We start from the raw sequence: 15,839 nt of genomic DNA, 5'->3' as shown, positions 1-15,839 counted from the left end.
CCTATGCAGGCTTCCAGCGGCAGAAATCCCGCCGCAGAATTTCCGCCTGTCTGCAGGCGGCCTTTACCTCCAAAAAAGCCATATGTACCCCAAAATGGTATATAAAGCACTACAGCTTGTGACGCAAAAAACAAGCTCTCACAGAGCTCCGTCCATGGAAAAATAAAAAAGTTATGCGACTTTGAATGCAATTATGCAAAAATAATCATCAATTCCAAAAAAGGGTTTTATTATGCAAAAGTGGAAAACATTAAAAAATTATGTTTTCGGTATTGTTGTAATCGTACTGTTTCGCAAAAAATATATATTGTGTCATTTATGCTGTTTGATGAGAATTAAAAAAGAATGGCAGAATTGATGTTTTCTCTCCCTGCTCTCAAAAAACATTATAAAAGTTTTACAATATATTATATGCACCCAAAAAGATACCAATAAAAACTACAGTTCGCCATGCAAAAAACAAGCCCTTATTTGGCCGTGTCGATGGAAAAATAAAAAAAAGTTATGTCTCTTGAAAAGCAGAAACGAAAATCCCCAGAAAATCGTTGCGTCTCTAAACCCCAAATAGGTCATGTCCTTAAGGGGCTAATATATCCCACCCCTTGACAGGTGAGATTATAACAAGAAAATGTTTTTCACGTCACACTTCACGTGTGACAGGTTTTAATTTTAACCCCTTAACGACCAGCCCATAGTGTTTTTACGTCCTGCCCAAGTGGGCTTTATTCTCTGAGGACGTAAAAACATGTGTCCTGCAGAGAATAAAGCCCCTCGGGCTCTGGACGTGACAGCTCCATGCTGTCGGTGTCCGCAGGTAGCCGACAGCATGGAGCTGTCATCCCGGGCTGCAGGGACCCCCCTCCCCCCCGGCAATGCGATCGGCATTAAAGTTAAAAAAAAGTTTTTAAAAAGTTAAAGATTCAGCTGCCCTGATGGATCGGATCTATTAGGGCAGCTGAAATTACTCACCTGAGTCCGCCGCACTGCTCCCCGCTCTCCTGGTCCTCCGGGCCCTGAAGCCGGCCTTCTGCGCATGCGCGCCAGGCGGCTTTACGTCAGCCGCATGCCCCGGCGGCCCGGGAAATTTAAAATCTCCTGGCTCCCGGCTCTTGTAGGTCGTCGGGAGGCAGGAGATGTCAGCGGGGACCGCGGTGAGCGGTCCCCGGTACCGCGATCGCCATTATCCAATGGATAACGGCGATCGCGGAAAAGTGAAGTAAGATGTAAAAAAAAGAAAAGCTTCACCTCCCCTCATGGATCGGATCCATGAGGGAAGGTGAAAATACTCACCCTGCTTTCTCCATGTCCTCCGGTCAGTCTCGGGACCCTCCGCTGGCTTCTGCGCACGCGCCGATGTGGCGCGCATGCGCAGAAGGCCGGTGAGCCCGTCAAATTCAAAATCTCCCTGCACCCGGCTGTCACAGATAGCCGAGTGCAGGGAGATATGACTGGGGACCGCTGTATGCGGTTTCTAGTCATATGATCACCGTTATCAATCGTATAACGGTGATCATATAACGTTAAAAAGTTTTTAAAAAAAAGTTAAAAGTTTATAAAGTTAAAGTTTCATCTCCGCTTACGGATCATATCTGTAAGGGGGGATGAAATTACGTACCCAAGATCCCCGGATTTGTTCCCTGGTGGGATGTTGATCCGCGGACCTTACCCCAGCTTCGGCGCATGCGCCCGTCAGCATGATGGCGGATGCATGCGCAAAAGTGAAAGATTGCCCCAGAAATTTAAAATCTCCCTGCTCCTGGCTACCAAACGTAGCCAAGAGCCTGGAGATGTCACGGGGAGCTGCGGTATGCGGTTACTGATCACGTGATCGCCGTTATCCAATGCATAATGGCGATCACGTAAAAGTTCTTAAAGTGGAAATTTCATCTTCCCTCACCAATGCGATCGGTGAGAGGAGATGAAACATCTTCTCGGAGGCTTCCGCATTTGAATCCAGATGCGATTATCCTCCATGGATCCTGCCGGCTACTGGGTATGCACCCGCCGGCAAAATGCCGGACACATTCACAGGAGCCGGGGAGCCCAGGAAATTTTAAATCTCCTTGCGTTGGTCGCTGAGTGCTTGCAGCAGTGATCGGAGGCCTCGTTGAGCGGTCCCCGGTCACGTGATAAATTAGCGATATAACAGGCCGGTCACGCATGACTGGAGAGGAATCACATGCATTGGACTACACAATTCCCCCCAATTAGCGGGTCGGAATTACGTAATCCACTCGCAGAAACAGAACACTGCATGCTATATTTTACCGTGGATATCCGTGACCTAGAGCCCATTGTGCTCTATGACCGCGGATATACTCGCAGCCCATGTGCAAATACATTGTGTACGGGCTGCGGTTACCCGGGTCATCTCTAAGCAACAGCACGGGAAATATAAACAAAAAACGGTGTACTGCGCATGACCGCCTGTGTGAGTAGGCAGTTATGCGCAGTACATTACGCAGCCATACGCAGGGTCACGTCCGGGCGCACAGCTGGGATCCGCTGCGGGCCTCCGCAAGCGGATTCTGCATATGGCCGTGAGAGCCCGGCATTATTCAGATCGCTACCTGTAATCCGTAATTTACAAGAAGCCCCGGGAACGCTCGCCTACCTGCAGTTCCAGGAGCAGCTTATTGAGCACCTTCTGTGTGAGACCGCCGCACCGCAGCAAGCTTACGAAGCTTCACAGAGCGCCACTTTTTACACCCCTATCCCTGCCGCTGAGGTCACGAAATACCCCCGAGAGAGAAGGGGGGATACCCGGTTTTCTTGCCCCATGTGCCCATCCCAACCAGCCACCGTAATTACCCCTGTCTTTGGACATAAAACGCAGTTTATATTATTACTTTTATCTAATATTTAGGGAATGCCAAAAAAATGGCGATGGCGGGGGGGGATTATTTTTAGGAAGTCAATTTTTTTTCCGTATAAGTGGGCAATGGAGCCTTGAATTTATTCAGTTGTACCCTGAAATCCAGCGGGCATTCCCTCCATTATGGGCCTAGCCATGTGTCCTGTAAGTAGATTAGGGCCACAATGGGTATGTTTCTGAACACGGGACAAATGGGGGTATCCATTTTGGGGTGACCGTCTTCATTCCTATGTACACTGTACAAAAAAACCCCATTTTTAAATTGACAAAATTGCCAAAAAAATGAAAATCTTAATTTTTTCCTTCTGCTTTGCTTAAATTCATTCAAATACCGTGGGGTCAAAATACGCAGTACACCCCTAGATAAATTCGTTAAGGGGTCTAGTTTTCAAAATGGGGTCATTTGTGGGGGTTCTCTAATGTTTTGGCCGCTCAATGTCTCTACAAGTGGGCAATGGGGCCTGGAATTTATTCAGTTGTACCCTGAAATCCAACAGGTGCTCCTTCCATTATAGGCCTAGCTATGTTTCCTTTAAGTTGATTAGGGCCACAATGGGTATATTTCTGAACACGGGACAAACAGGGGTACCCATTTTGGGGTGAACGTCTTCATTCCTATGTACACTGTACAAAAAAAACCTGTTTTTAAATTGACACAATTGCCAAAAAAATGAAAATCATAATTTTTTCCTTCTGCTTGGCTTAGATTCATTCAAAAACTGTGAAGTCAAAAAAATCATCGTACCCCTAGATAAATTCGTTAAGGGGTCTACTTTTCAAAATGGGGTCACTTGTGCGGGTTCTCCAACGTTTTGGTCACTCAAGGGCTCTACAAGTGTGCAATGGGGACTAAATCTCCTTCAAGCAAAATTTCTGTTCCGAAAGCCACCGGTTGCTCCTTTCATTTTGGGCCCCATTGTGCATACAGACGTAATACTAGGGCCACAATGGGTATGTTTCTGAGCACGGGACAAACAGGGGTATCCATTCTGGGGTGCAAATCCTCATTTTCATGTGTACTATAGAAAAACGTCCTGTCTAAGGATGAGCGAGTATACTCGCTAAGGCACTACTCGTCCGAGTAATGTGCCTTAGACGAGTATCTCCCTGCTCGTCCTTAAAGATTCAGGGGCCGCCGCGGAGCGGGGAGCTGCGGGGGAGAGCGGGGAGGAACGAAGGGGAGATCTCTCTCTCCCGCCCGCTCTCCCCTGCTCCCCGCCGCGACTCACCTGTCAGCCGCAGTGGTCCCCGAATCTTTATGGACGAGCAGGGAGATACTCGTCTAAGGCACATTACTCGGACGAGTAGTGCCTTAGCGAGTATACTCGCTCATCCTTAGTCCTGTCTTTAAAATAACATATTTGCAAAAATATAAAAAATTTTAGTTTTTCTCTTCTAAATTGCATTGACTCGTGAGAAAAAACTGTGGGGTTAAAATACTCATGACACCCCTCAGTGAATACGTTAAGGGGTGTTGTTTTTAAAATGGGGTCACTTGTGGGGGTATCTATCATTTTGACTCCTATGAGCCTTTCCAATCTTGGCTTTGTGTTCCTCAAAATGCTGAAAAGTAATGTTAAATTTATACGTCTCCTAAATGGTTAAAAAAACAAAAGTTTTTCCAATGTGCGCTCAAAATAAAGTAAACGGGTGGAAATATATATCTCAGCAAAAATTTCTGGATAATGTTTGCAGATTATTTGAGATATTGCAGTTGGAAATCTGAAAAAATGATGATTTTTTCAAAATTTTCCCAATTTTGGCGCTTTTAATAAATAAACACAAATTCTATCGGTCTTTTTTTTCCGCCTAAATGAAGTACAACATGTGGCGAAAAAGCAATGTCAGAATCGCTTGGATATGCAAAACCTTTCTGGTGTTTTTCCATGTTAAAGTGACACATGTCAGATTTGCAAAATTTGGCCTGGTCATTAAGACGCAAACAGGCTTGGTCACTAAGGGGTTAAGTAAAGAGAAAAAGAGGATGACTCCTGCGCTCAGGGTGACCCGTATAGTGCCAAATGTGACTGCCTAGGGATGGACATGTGTAGGTGTGTGGACTGGTGAGGTCCGTAGGATGTACTAGGAAGTAACAGAGCCCTCTGTGGTGAAATAGATAGATTTATTAAACAGAGCTCCAGTGGACTTTTCATTTTAATTAATTTTATAGCTAATCAGTGAGGCTACCTATACACAGGGGCGAACGCGATATCCACGGCAAAAATGCCTCAAATCACTTCAGTAAAGAAGCGATCCTCGGCGCAGCTTTCAGCCGTGTCGGAGGATCGACAAGTGCACTGTGGTTTACTGTCCAACTGGAAACAATGGCAATGCGTTCCAAGGAACGTGAAAAGATAGAACATGCAGCGCGTTTTACATTGCTTATGCGTATGACTCCAAAGAATAGGGATCATATTCATGCGGGATTTGTGTGCAACGCACAAATCTCATGTGAGTTTCTTGGTCGCGTGAAACTGACCTAAATGTATTGGGGTTTCTTTCTTTAATTTTTTTCTAGGTGTTTTATAACTATACAAAAGAGTAATAAAATCTATTAACAAGGAATATTAGCAGTTTTGTTTCATAATGGAGGAAATGTTAGAATATGCATTGCACACCGCTCTCCTTGTACGCTTAAAGGTGCGTTAAGACGCAACGATTATCCTTCAAACAATTGTTAAGCCTAATGAAAGTGAACAAATCGCTCAGTTTAAATGCGAGCCAACGACTAACCTATCGTTCATTGTTCAGTTTCAGCCAGCACAATAATCATCGTTGGCTCGCTCACTCCTCGGTGGATTTAAACACTCCCCACTCAGTGTTTTATATAGGAATGGCGGTCAGGGTGCCTTCACACTTGCGATCGCGATATAGCTGCGCTTTCTTAACGTGCATATCAACGGGACTTTCTAATGTTAAGGCATTGCACAAAAATCACAAAGCATAAACTTGGGATTTTTGTGCGATGCATTTTTAACATTACAAAGTCCCATTGACATTCGCATTAAAAAAATGCAGCAATATCGCGTTTGCAAGTGGGAAGGCACCCTCAGAAAGTGTATCGTTTCTCCTTAAGGTTATAAGTTATAACCTAGAAGGTCAGTGAGGAGACCAGCATTCCTGCAAGGCATTGTCTGACTCTTTATGTAAGTCTTTATAACAATGACTTGCATGAATGTTGTCTTCCAATAGTTGGTGCTGCAGAGGTATTGTTCCATGTTCCCTTTTTGCATATTTCCAAAAGAGTATCGATCGTCTTATAAGTCTTCACACACACCTAGGTCAGTGGGTAGGTCACGCGTGCTAGAGGTGGCATGCAGAGCCCTTCATAGTTGTGCCGCTGGCAGCACTGATCATGGCGCATGTTCTGATGTAAACGTGTGCATCCGGGATCCTCCTCCCCTAAGTCCTCTCCTTCATTCCGCAGGAGAGGACAAGGGAAAAAATGTTCCGGGCACTTGCACTGCTGTCAGTGTGTACCCGGGATCAGCGCCAAGAAGAGGAGGAGCTGCGCTGACTGCAAGGAGGAGGTAAGTATATGCGTTGGGGGGACTATAACTACTGGGACCGATATAGGGGTTCGCTATTACTACTGAGGCTACTGTAGAGGTAACTATTACTACTTAGGCAACTGTGCGCGATACTATTACTACTTGGGCCACTGTGGGGGTTAATATTGCTTCTGAGGTCACTGTGGTGGACTCTATTACACATGGGTCTACTCTGGGAATCACTATTGCTACTCAGGTCACTGTGGGGGACACTATTACTAGTGGGGCCACTGTGGGAGTCACTATTGCTTTTGAGGCCACTGTGGGGGGGTCATTATTACTACTGGGTATACTGTGGGGATCACTATTGCTATAAGGGCCACTGTGGGAGACATTATTACTATTAGGGCCAATATCAGAGACATTACTACCGGGGCCGATATAGGGGACACTATTACTACTGATGATACTAAGGTGGACACTATTTCTACTAAGGCCACTGTGAGACTCACTATTTTTACTAAGGCCACTGTGGAGGTCACTATTACTACTATGGTCAATATAGGGGGCACTATTACTACTATGGTCAATATAGGGGGTCACTATTACTACTGAGGCTACTGTGGGTGTCACTATTTCTACTGAGGCAACTGTGGGGGACACTATTACCACTGGGGCCACTGTGGGGGTCCCTAATACTACTGGGGCGACCGTGGGAGCCACTATTGCTACTGAGGCCACTGTGGGGGTCATTATTACTACTGGGATCGGTATAGGGGGTCATTATTACTACTGAGGCTACCGTGGAGGTAACTATTACTACTGAGGCAAGTGTGGGGGATGCTATTACCACTGGGGCCACTGTGGGGGTCCCTAATACTACTGGGGCCACCGTGGGAGCCACTATTGCTACTGAGGCCACTGTGAGGCTCACTATTACTACTGGGATCGGTATAGGGGGTCACTATTACTACTGAGGCAAGTGTGGGGGTCACTATTACCACTGGTTCTACTGTGGGGGTCACTATTACTACTTGGGCCACTGTGGGGGTCACTTGCTACTAGGGCCACTGTGGGGGACACTACTACTACTATGGCCACTGTGGGAGTCACTACTGCTTTGGAGGCCACTGTGGGGCACATTATTACTACTTAGGCAACTGTGGGGATACTATTACTATTGGCACCACTATGGGTGTCACTGTTACTACTGAGGCTACTGTGGGGACACTATTGCATTTGAGGCCACTGTGGGGGATACTATTACTATTGGGGCCACTATGGGTGTCACTATTGCTACTGAGGATACTGTGGGGGTCACGATTACTACTATGACAACTGTGGGGATAATATTACTACTGGGGCAACTGTGGGGGTCACTATTACTACTGAGGCCACTGTGGGGGACACTATTACTGCTACGGCTACTGTGTGGGTCGCTATTACTACTGGGGCCGATATAGGGGACCCCATTACTACTGGGGCCATTGTGGGAGTCGCTATTACTACTGGGTCTACTGTGGGGTCACTATTATTACTGGGGCCAGTGGGGGACACTTTATCCACTGGGGCCACTGTGGGAGTTACTATTGATTTTGGCGTCACTATTACTACTGGGTCTGCTGTGGGGGTCACTATTACTACTGGGGCCAGTGGGGGACACTTTATCTACTGGGGCCACTTTGGGAGTCACTATTGATTTTGAGGCCACTGTGGGGGTCGCTATTACTACTGGGGCTACTGTGGGGGCCCTGTACGTTTTGTAACAATTGTGATGAGAATCATACATCGGATAAGCCCCACCCCCTGACCACACCCCTTTGTCCTGGTTTGACCCTTGGAAAAATCTGATCAACTTACACTAGCTCACTTTTATATACTGGAGGGACAGCTATATAATGAATGGGAAAAAAATCACTGGAATGGCCCTTTAACCTCTTAACTCTAGAGTACGTAAGTTTATGTCCTAGCTGTCATATACTTAACGGAACAGGACATAAATTAAGTCCTGTGCATGGCGTGGTTCAGAAGCTGAGCCAACACTATCCCACAGTGGGAGCCGGCTGTTACTTCTCGAAGAGAAGAAGCGGCGCTGACTGTAAGGAGGAGGTAAGTATATGGGTTAGGTGAGTACTATTAATACTGGGGCTACAGTGGGAAATAATATTACTACTGAGGGAGTTAATTACTGGGGCTACTGGAAGGGGTAATATTATTACTTGGGTTGCTGAGGGGGTTACTATTACTCAATGTATGTTACGGTACTAGTGGGGTGCTTAGGTACGCAAGGCGCGGGGCTCCCTGACCTACACCCACGCCACTGTCCCTTCCTGGAGATAGTCCTTATGGTGAACTCGTCCAGGCCGCCAACTCTAACCCTACGCTTACTAGGGGGGACAGACAGGGACCGCAGTACCTATGCAAGAGACTACTACCCACTAGCACCGACAGGAAAGGCAGATGGTAAGGTGTGGCTGATAACAGCGAGGCTTAGCAGACAAACTGACAGAAGCAAGATACAAACAGAGGTGGACTGGAAAACAGTGGCTGATAACAGTGAGGTCTAGCGGACAAGGTGACGGAAGCAGGATACCAAAACGAGGCAGACTAGCAAGCAGACTGAGGGAAGGACACAAAGTACCAGGGCCAGATTACCAGCAGGTCAGAGTAGCTGAACTACACAGCAGACACTGAAAACTGAAAATAAAAGCAAGGTCTAGCAGACAGGCCTGGCAGATAACAGAAAGTAAAGCAGACAATAGCAAGGTCCAACAGACAAGAAAATTAGAACAACAGAACAATAATTGGCAACTTCCAGGCAGCATGAGCTGGATCTTATAGGAAGGCGGGAGGAGCCGATAGGTAAATAGACCTGTCAATCACCAGCACACTCCTCAGACACATAGCAGGATAATTAACCTGACTGGGAGGCACGGGAGATGTTAACCCTGGCTTGTCTGGACAGAACGAGGTGTGCTGGCAAAATAAACTATGAGCTGACAGGCGTAACAATGTACTGTGGTGTTACTACTATTACTGGGGCCAGGGGTGTAACTATAGGGGGTGCAGGGGATGCGGTTGCACCCGGGCCCAGGAGCCTTAGGGGGCCCAAAGGGCCTCTCTTCTCTATATAGGGAGCCCAGTACTATTATTAAACCATTATAGTTGGGGCCCTGTTACAGGTTTTGCATTGGGGCCCGGGAGCTTCAAGTTACGCCTCTGACTGGGGCTACTGCGAGGGGTTCATATTACTACTGATGCTAACGTGGAGTTAATACTACTTAGGGGGTTATTTTTATAACTGTGGCTACTTTCGGGTTAATATTGCTACTGAGGAGGTTATTACTAGGGCTAATGTGTGGATCACTATTACTACTAAGCCACTGTAAGAGACACTATTACTACTGGGATCACTGTAGGAGTCACTATTGCTGAGGCCACTGTGGGGGTCACTATTATTACTGAGGTTGATATAGGGGACACTATTACTACTGGGGCTGATATAGGAGGTCACTATTACTACCGTGGCTACTGTGGGGGTCACTATTACTACTGAGGCCACTGTGGGGGACACTATTGCTACTGACGCCACTGTGGGGGTCACGATTACTTCTGGGATCGATATAGTGGACACTATTACTACTGAGGCCAATATATGGAGTCACTATTAAGGCTGAGGCAACTGTGGGCATATTATTATTACTGGGGCCAATGTGGGGATCACTATTGCTGCTGAGGCCACTGTAGTGGACTCTACTACACCTTGGTCTACTGTGGGCATCACTATTGCTTCTAGGGTCACTTCGGGGGACACTATTACTACTGGGTCCACTGTAAGAGTCACTATTGCTTTTGAGGCCACTGTGGGGGTCACTATTACTACTGCGTCTACTGTGGGGGTCACCATTAGTACTGGGGCCACTGTTGGGGACACTTGCTACTGAATGTACTGTGGGGGGGGGTCACTATTGCTACTAGGGCCATTGTGGGGAACATTATTACTACTGGGGTCAATATTAGGGACACTATTACTACTGGGGCTGATATAGGGGGTCACTATTACTACTGAGGCTACTGTGGAGGTAAGTATTATTATTGAGGCAACTGTGGGGGATACTATTACTACTGGGGCCACTGTGGTGGACCCTATTACACCTGCGTCTGCTACGGGGTACACGATTGCTACTAGAGTCACTCTGGGGGACACTATTACTACTGGGGCAACTGTGAGAGTTGCTTTTGCTTTTGAGGCCACTGCGGGGGTCACTATTACTACTGGGGCCAATGTAGAGGACACTATTACTACTGGGTCTACAGTAGGGGTCACTATTGCTACTAGGGCCACTGTGGGGACACTACTGCTTTTGAGGCTATCATGAGGGTCATTATTACTACTGCAACAACTGTGGGGGATAATATTACTACTGTGGCAACTGTGAGGGTCACAATTGCTAATGAGACCACTGTGGCAGATATTATTACTGAAACGCTACTGTGTGGGTTGCTATTACTACTGGGGCCACTGTGGGGGCACTATGACTACTGGGTCTACTGTGAGGCTCACTATTGCTACTGGGGCCACTGTGTGAGTCCCTTTTGCATCTGAGGCCAGTGTGGGGGGTCACTATTACCACTGAGGCAACTGTTGGGGTCACTATTACTACTGAGGCCACTGTAGGGGACACTATTATTACTAGGTCCACTGCGGGGGTCACTATTGCTACTGGGGCTACTGCAGGACACTATTACTACTGGAGCCACTGTTGGAGTCACTATTAGGGCCACCATGAGACTCACTATTTTTACTAAGGCCACTGTGGAGGTCACTATTACTACTATGGTCAATATAGGGGGCACTATTACTACTATGGTCAATATAGGGGGTCACTATTACTACTGAGGCTACTGTGGGTGTCACTATTTCTACTGAGGCCACTGTGGGGGTCCCTAATACTACTGGGGCCACTGTGGGAGCCACTATTGCTACTGTAGCCACTGTGAGGCTCACTATTACTACTGGGATCGGTATAGGGGGTCATTATTACTACTGAGGGTACTGTGGAGGTAACTATTACTACTGAGGCCACTGTGGAGGTCACTATTACTACTGAGGGCCACTGTGGGAGTCACTATTGCTGAGGCTACTATGGGGGGGTCACGATTACTACTGATGCAACTGTGGGGGACACTATTGCTACTATGGCCACTTTGGGGGTCACTGTTACTACTGGGGTCGATATATGGAGTCACTAATATTACTGAGGCCACTGTGGGAGTCACTATTGCTGAGGCAACTGTGGGGAGTCACTATTACTACTGCAGTCGATATAAGGGACACTATTATTACTAGAGCCATTATAGGAGGTCACTACTACTATTTAGGCTACTGTGGGGGTCACTATTACTACTGAGGCCACTGTGGGGGACACTATTGCTAATGAGGCCACTGTAGGGGCACTATTACTTCTGGGGTTGATATAGGGGATACTATTACTACTGGGGCTGATATGTGGTGTCACTATTACTACTGAGGCTATTGTGGGGGTCACTATTACTATTGAGGCAACTCTGGGGGATACTATTACTACTGGGTCTACTGTGTGGGTCACAATTGCTACTGGGGCCACTGTGGGGGACACTTGCTACTGTGTCTACTTTGGGGTCACTATTGCTACTGAGGCCACTGTGGGAGTTACTATTGCTTTTGAGGCCACTGTGGGGGTCACTATTACTACTAAGGGAACTGTTGGGGATACTATTACTACTGGGGCCACTGTGGGTGTCATTATTGCTACTGAGGCTACTGTGGGGGACACGATTGCTACTGGGGCCACTGTGGGCGACACTCGCTACTGTGTCTACTTTCGGGTCACTATTGCTACTGGGGCCACTGTGGGAGTTACTATTGCTTTTGAGGCCACTGTGGGGGTCACTATTACTACTAAGGGAACTGTTGGGGATACTATTACTACTGGGGCCACTGTGGGTGTCATTATTGCTACTGAGGCTACTGTGGGGGACACTTTTGCTTTTGAGGCCACTGTGCGGGTCATTCTTACAAGTGATGCAACTGTGGGGGATACTATTACTACTGGGGCCACTGTGGGTGTCATTATTGCTACTGAGGCTACTGTGGGGGACACTTTTGCTTTTGAGGCCAATGTGCGGGTCATTCTTACAACTGATGCAACTGTAGGGGATACTATTACTACTGGGGCCACTGTGGGTGTCACTATTGCAACTGATACTACTGTGAAGGAACACTATTACTATTGAGTCTAATGAGGGGGTCATTGTTAGTACTGCGACAACTGTGGGGGATAATATTACTACTGGGGAAACTGTGGGGGTCACTATTACTACTGAGTTACTGTGTTGGATGCTATTACACCTGGGTAGAGATGAGTGAGCACCAAAATGCTCGGGTGCTTGTTACTCGAGACAAGCTTTTTGTAATGCTCGAGAGCTCGTTTCGAGTAACGAACCCCATTGAAGTCAATGAGAGAGTCAAGCACTTTTCAGGGTGACTGATGATCCGGGCGGAGCGTGCATTGTTTTCAATGGAGCCGCGGCTGCTGCCAGTGGCTCCATTGAAAACAATGCTCTGCTGGCACCCCTAAATTGTTTTTCACGGAAGGGATTTTCATATAAGCCCTTCCCTGAAAAGCAATAGTTTTAGTGTAAAAAGAGAAAAAAAATTTAAAAAACTAACCCGCCGCCGCGTCCCCCGCTGGGATGAAGAACACATCTATCGCATGCATCAGATGTTTCCTTCATCCCTGCTAGTAAGAACAATTCCCTGCTGCTATATCTGCCACATCTGTGACAGATGCAGCAGATGAATTCTTCAATTCCCTACCACAGCTGTCACACATGACAGCTGCGGTAGAGGATTCTGCTGCCTGCATCCGTTATTGGATTTCAGGGAAGGGCTTTAAATGATACTCACCTCCCTTCAGCTGCTGGGGCTCAGCCACATCTTCTCCACCCTGTCCCCAGCTCTGTAGTCCTGATCTATCAGCAGGCGGGGACAGGGCAGGCTAGCACCTCCAAGGCATACAGCGCAAGTTCGTGCCACGTGTCCAGCTTTGACACCCAATAATTGTACGGAGCAGAGTGATTACGGAGGACGTTGGTACGGTAGGCTATATACTCCCTCACCATCTTTTTACACTGTTCCCTCCGACTCAGCCTAGACTGGGGAGTGATGACACAGTCTGGCTGGGGAGCCATAAAACTGGCAAAGGCCTTGGAGAGTGTTCCCTTGCCTGCGCTGGACATGCTGCCTGATTCCTGCGTGTGCCCTGCTAGTTGGCCCACTGATGTACGTCCTGTACCGCTAGCGTTGTCAGCGTTGTCAGATGGGAACCTTAGCATCAGCTTTCCCACCAGGTCCTTGTGGTATTGCATCACTTTCATACTCCTTTCCTCTTCGGGAATGAGAGTGGAAAGGTTCTCCTTATACCATGGGTTGAGAAGGATCAACACCCAGTAATCCTTGTTAACCAGAATGCGTCTAACGTGAGGGTCAGGGGAAAGGCAGCTTAACATGAAGTTAGCAATGTGTGCCAGAGTCCCAGTATGCAACACATCGCTGTCCTCACTAGGAGGATGACTTTCATAATCCTCCTCCTCCTCTTCAGCCCATACACGCTAAACAAATGTGAGGGAAATAGTATGGGTACCCTTTGCAGTGTGGGAAGCAGTCTCTTCCCCCTCCTCCTCCTCATCCCCCTCCTCCTCTTCCCATACACACTGAGAAACAGGCGTGGAGGTGGTCTGGCTATGAAGCGACATACTGTCATCCCCATCTCCTATTCTAACTGCAAAGCGTCAGCCTTTATCCTTAGCAGCAAACTTCTCAGCAGGCAAAGCAGCGGGACGGTTATGCAGATAATGGCCGCGTCATCACTCACCATTTGTGTAGACTCCTCAAAGTTTTCTAGGACCTGACAGATGTCTGCTATCTATACTCACTCCTCTGTGAAGAACTGTGGAGGCTGACTACCACTTCGCTGGCCATGTTGCAGCTGGTATTCTACAATGGCTTTACACTGCTCGTACAGCCTGGCCAACATGTGCAATGTAGAATTCCAGTGCGTGGGCACGTCGCACAGCAGTCAGTGCACTGTCAGCTGGAAGCGCTTTTGCAGTGTCCTGAGGGTGGCAGCACCTGTGGTGGACTTCCTGAAATGGGCGCACACACAACGCACCTTGGTGAGCAGGTCAGAAAAATGGGGGTAGTTTTTCAGAAAGTGAACCACCAGATAGAACATGTGGGCCAGGCATGGCACGTGTGTTAGCCTGCCAAGATGCAGAGCTGCCACCAGGTTACGCCCATTATCACACACGACCATGCCTGGTTGGAGGTTCAGCGGCGAAAGCCACTGCTCGGTCTGCTCTGTCAAACCCTGCAACAGCTCTTGGGCGGTGTGCCTCTTCTCTCCCAAGCTGAGTAGTTTCAGCATGGCCTGCTGACGCTTGCCCACCGCAGTGCTACAGCACCTCGAGCTACCGACTGCCGGCGACGTGCTCACACGTGGTAATAGAAAGGTGGAGGGTGTGGAGGAGGAGGGAGGGTGTTTGGAGGAGGTGGCATAATTCTCCGGTGAAACCTTCACCGAGGTAGAACCCGCAATCCTCGGTGTGGGTAGCTTGTGAGCAGACCCAGGGTCAGACTCGGTCCCAGCCTCCACCAAGTTCACCCAATGTGCAGTCAGGGAGATGTAGTGTCCCTGCCCGCCAGCACTTGTCCACGTGTCCGTTGTTAAGTGGACCTTCCCTGTAACCACATAGGTGATGAAACGGTTTATGTTGCGTGAGACGTGCTGGTGTAGGGCAGGGACAGTACTCCGGGAAAAATAGTGGCAACTGGGGACCGAGTACCGAGGGACAGCTGCCGCCATCATGTTGCGGAAAGCCTCCATTTGTAATAGCCTGTATGTCAGCATCTCCAGGCTGAGTAGTTTAGCGATATGCACGTTTAAAGATTGTGCTTGCGGGTTGGTGGCCGTGTATTTCCGCTTTTGTTCCAACGATTGGGTTAGCGACAGTGGAACGCTGTGCTGGGACACATTGGTAGAGGCAGTGGAGGACCGTAGAGGTGAGGGTGTGGGTGTAGGCTGGGAGGCGCTCGTGCCTGCATCCTGGGAGGGGGAATGTACCTCTGTTCCAGGTTGTGACACGGGGGAAGAGGCAGTGGTGTGACCCGCAGGCGGTGAATGGCTTTCGTTCCACCTCATGGGGTGCTTAGCCATCATATGCCTGTGCATGCTGGTGGTGGTGAAGCTGGTAGTGGTGGCTCCCCGGCTGATCTTGGTGCGGCACAAGTTGCACAACACTGTTTGTCGGTCTTCCGTGTTCTCACTAATAAACCACCAGACCTTCGAACACCTAGCCCTCTGCACGGAGGCTTGCCGCGAGGGATTGCTGTGGGAAACAGTTGGTGGAATATTTGCTCTGGCCCTGCTTCT

Source organism: Eleutherodactylus coqui, chromosome 4 (assembly GCF_035609145.1).
Source record: "Eleutherodactylus coqui strain aEleCoq1 chromosome 4, aEleCoq1.hap1, whole genome shotgun sequence".
Classification (NCBI taxonomy): Eukaryota; Metazoa; Chordata; class Amphibia; order Anura; family Eleutherodactylidae; genus Eleutherodactylus; species Eleutherodactylus coqui.
The sequence above is the reverse complement of the archived record's forward strand: the minus strand, read 5'-3'. Positions refer to the sequence as shown.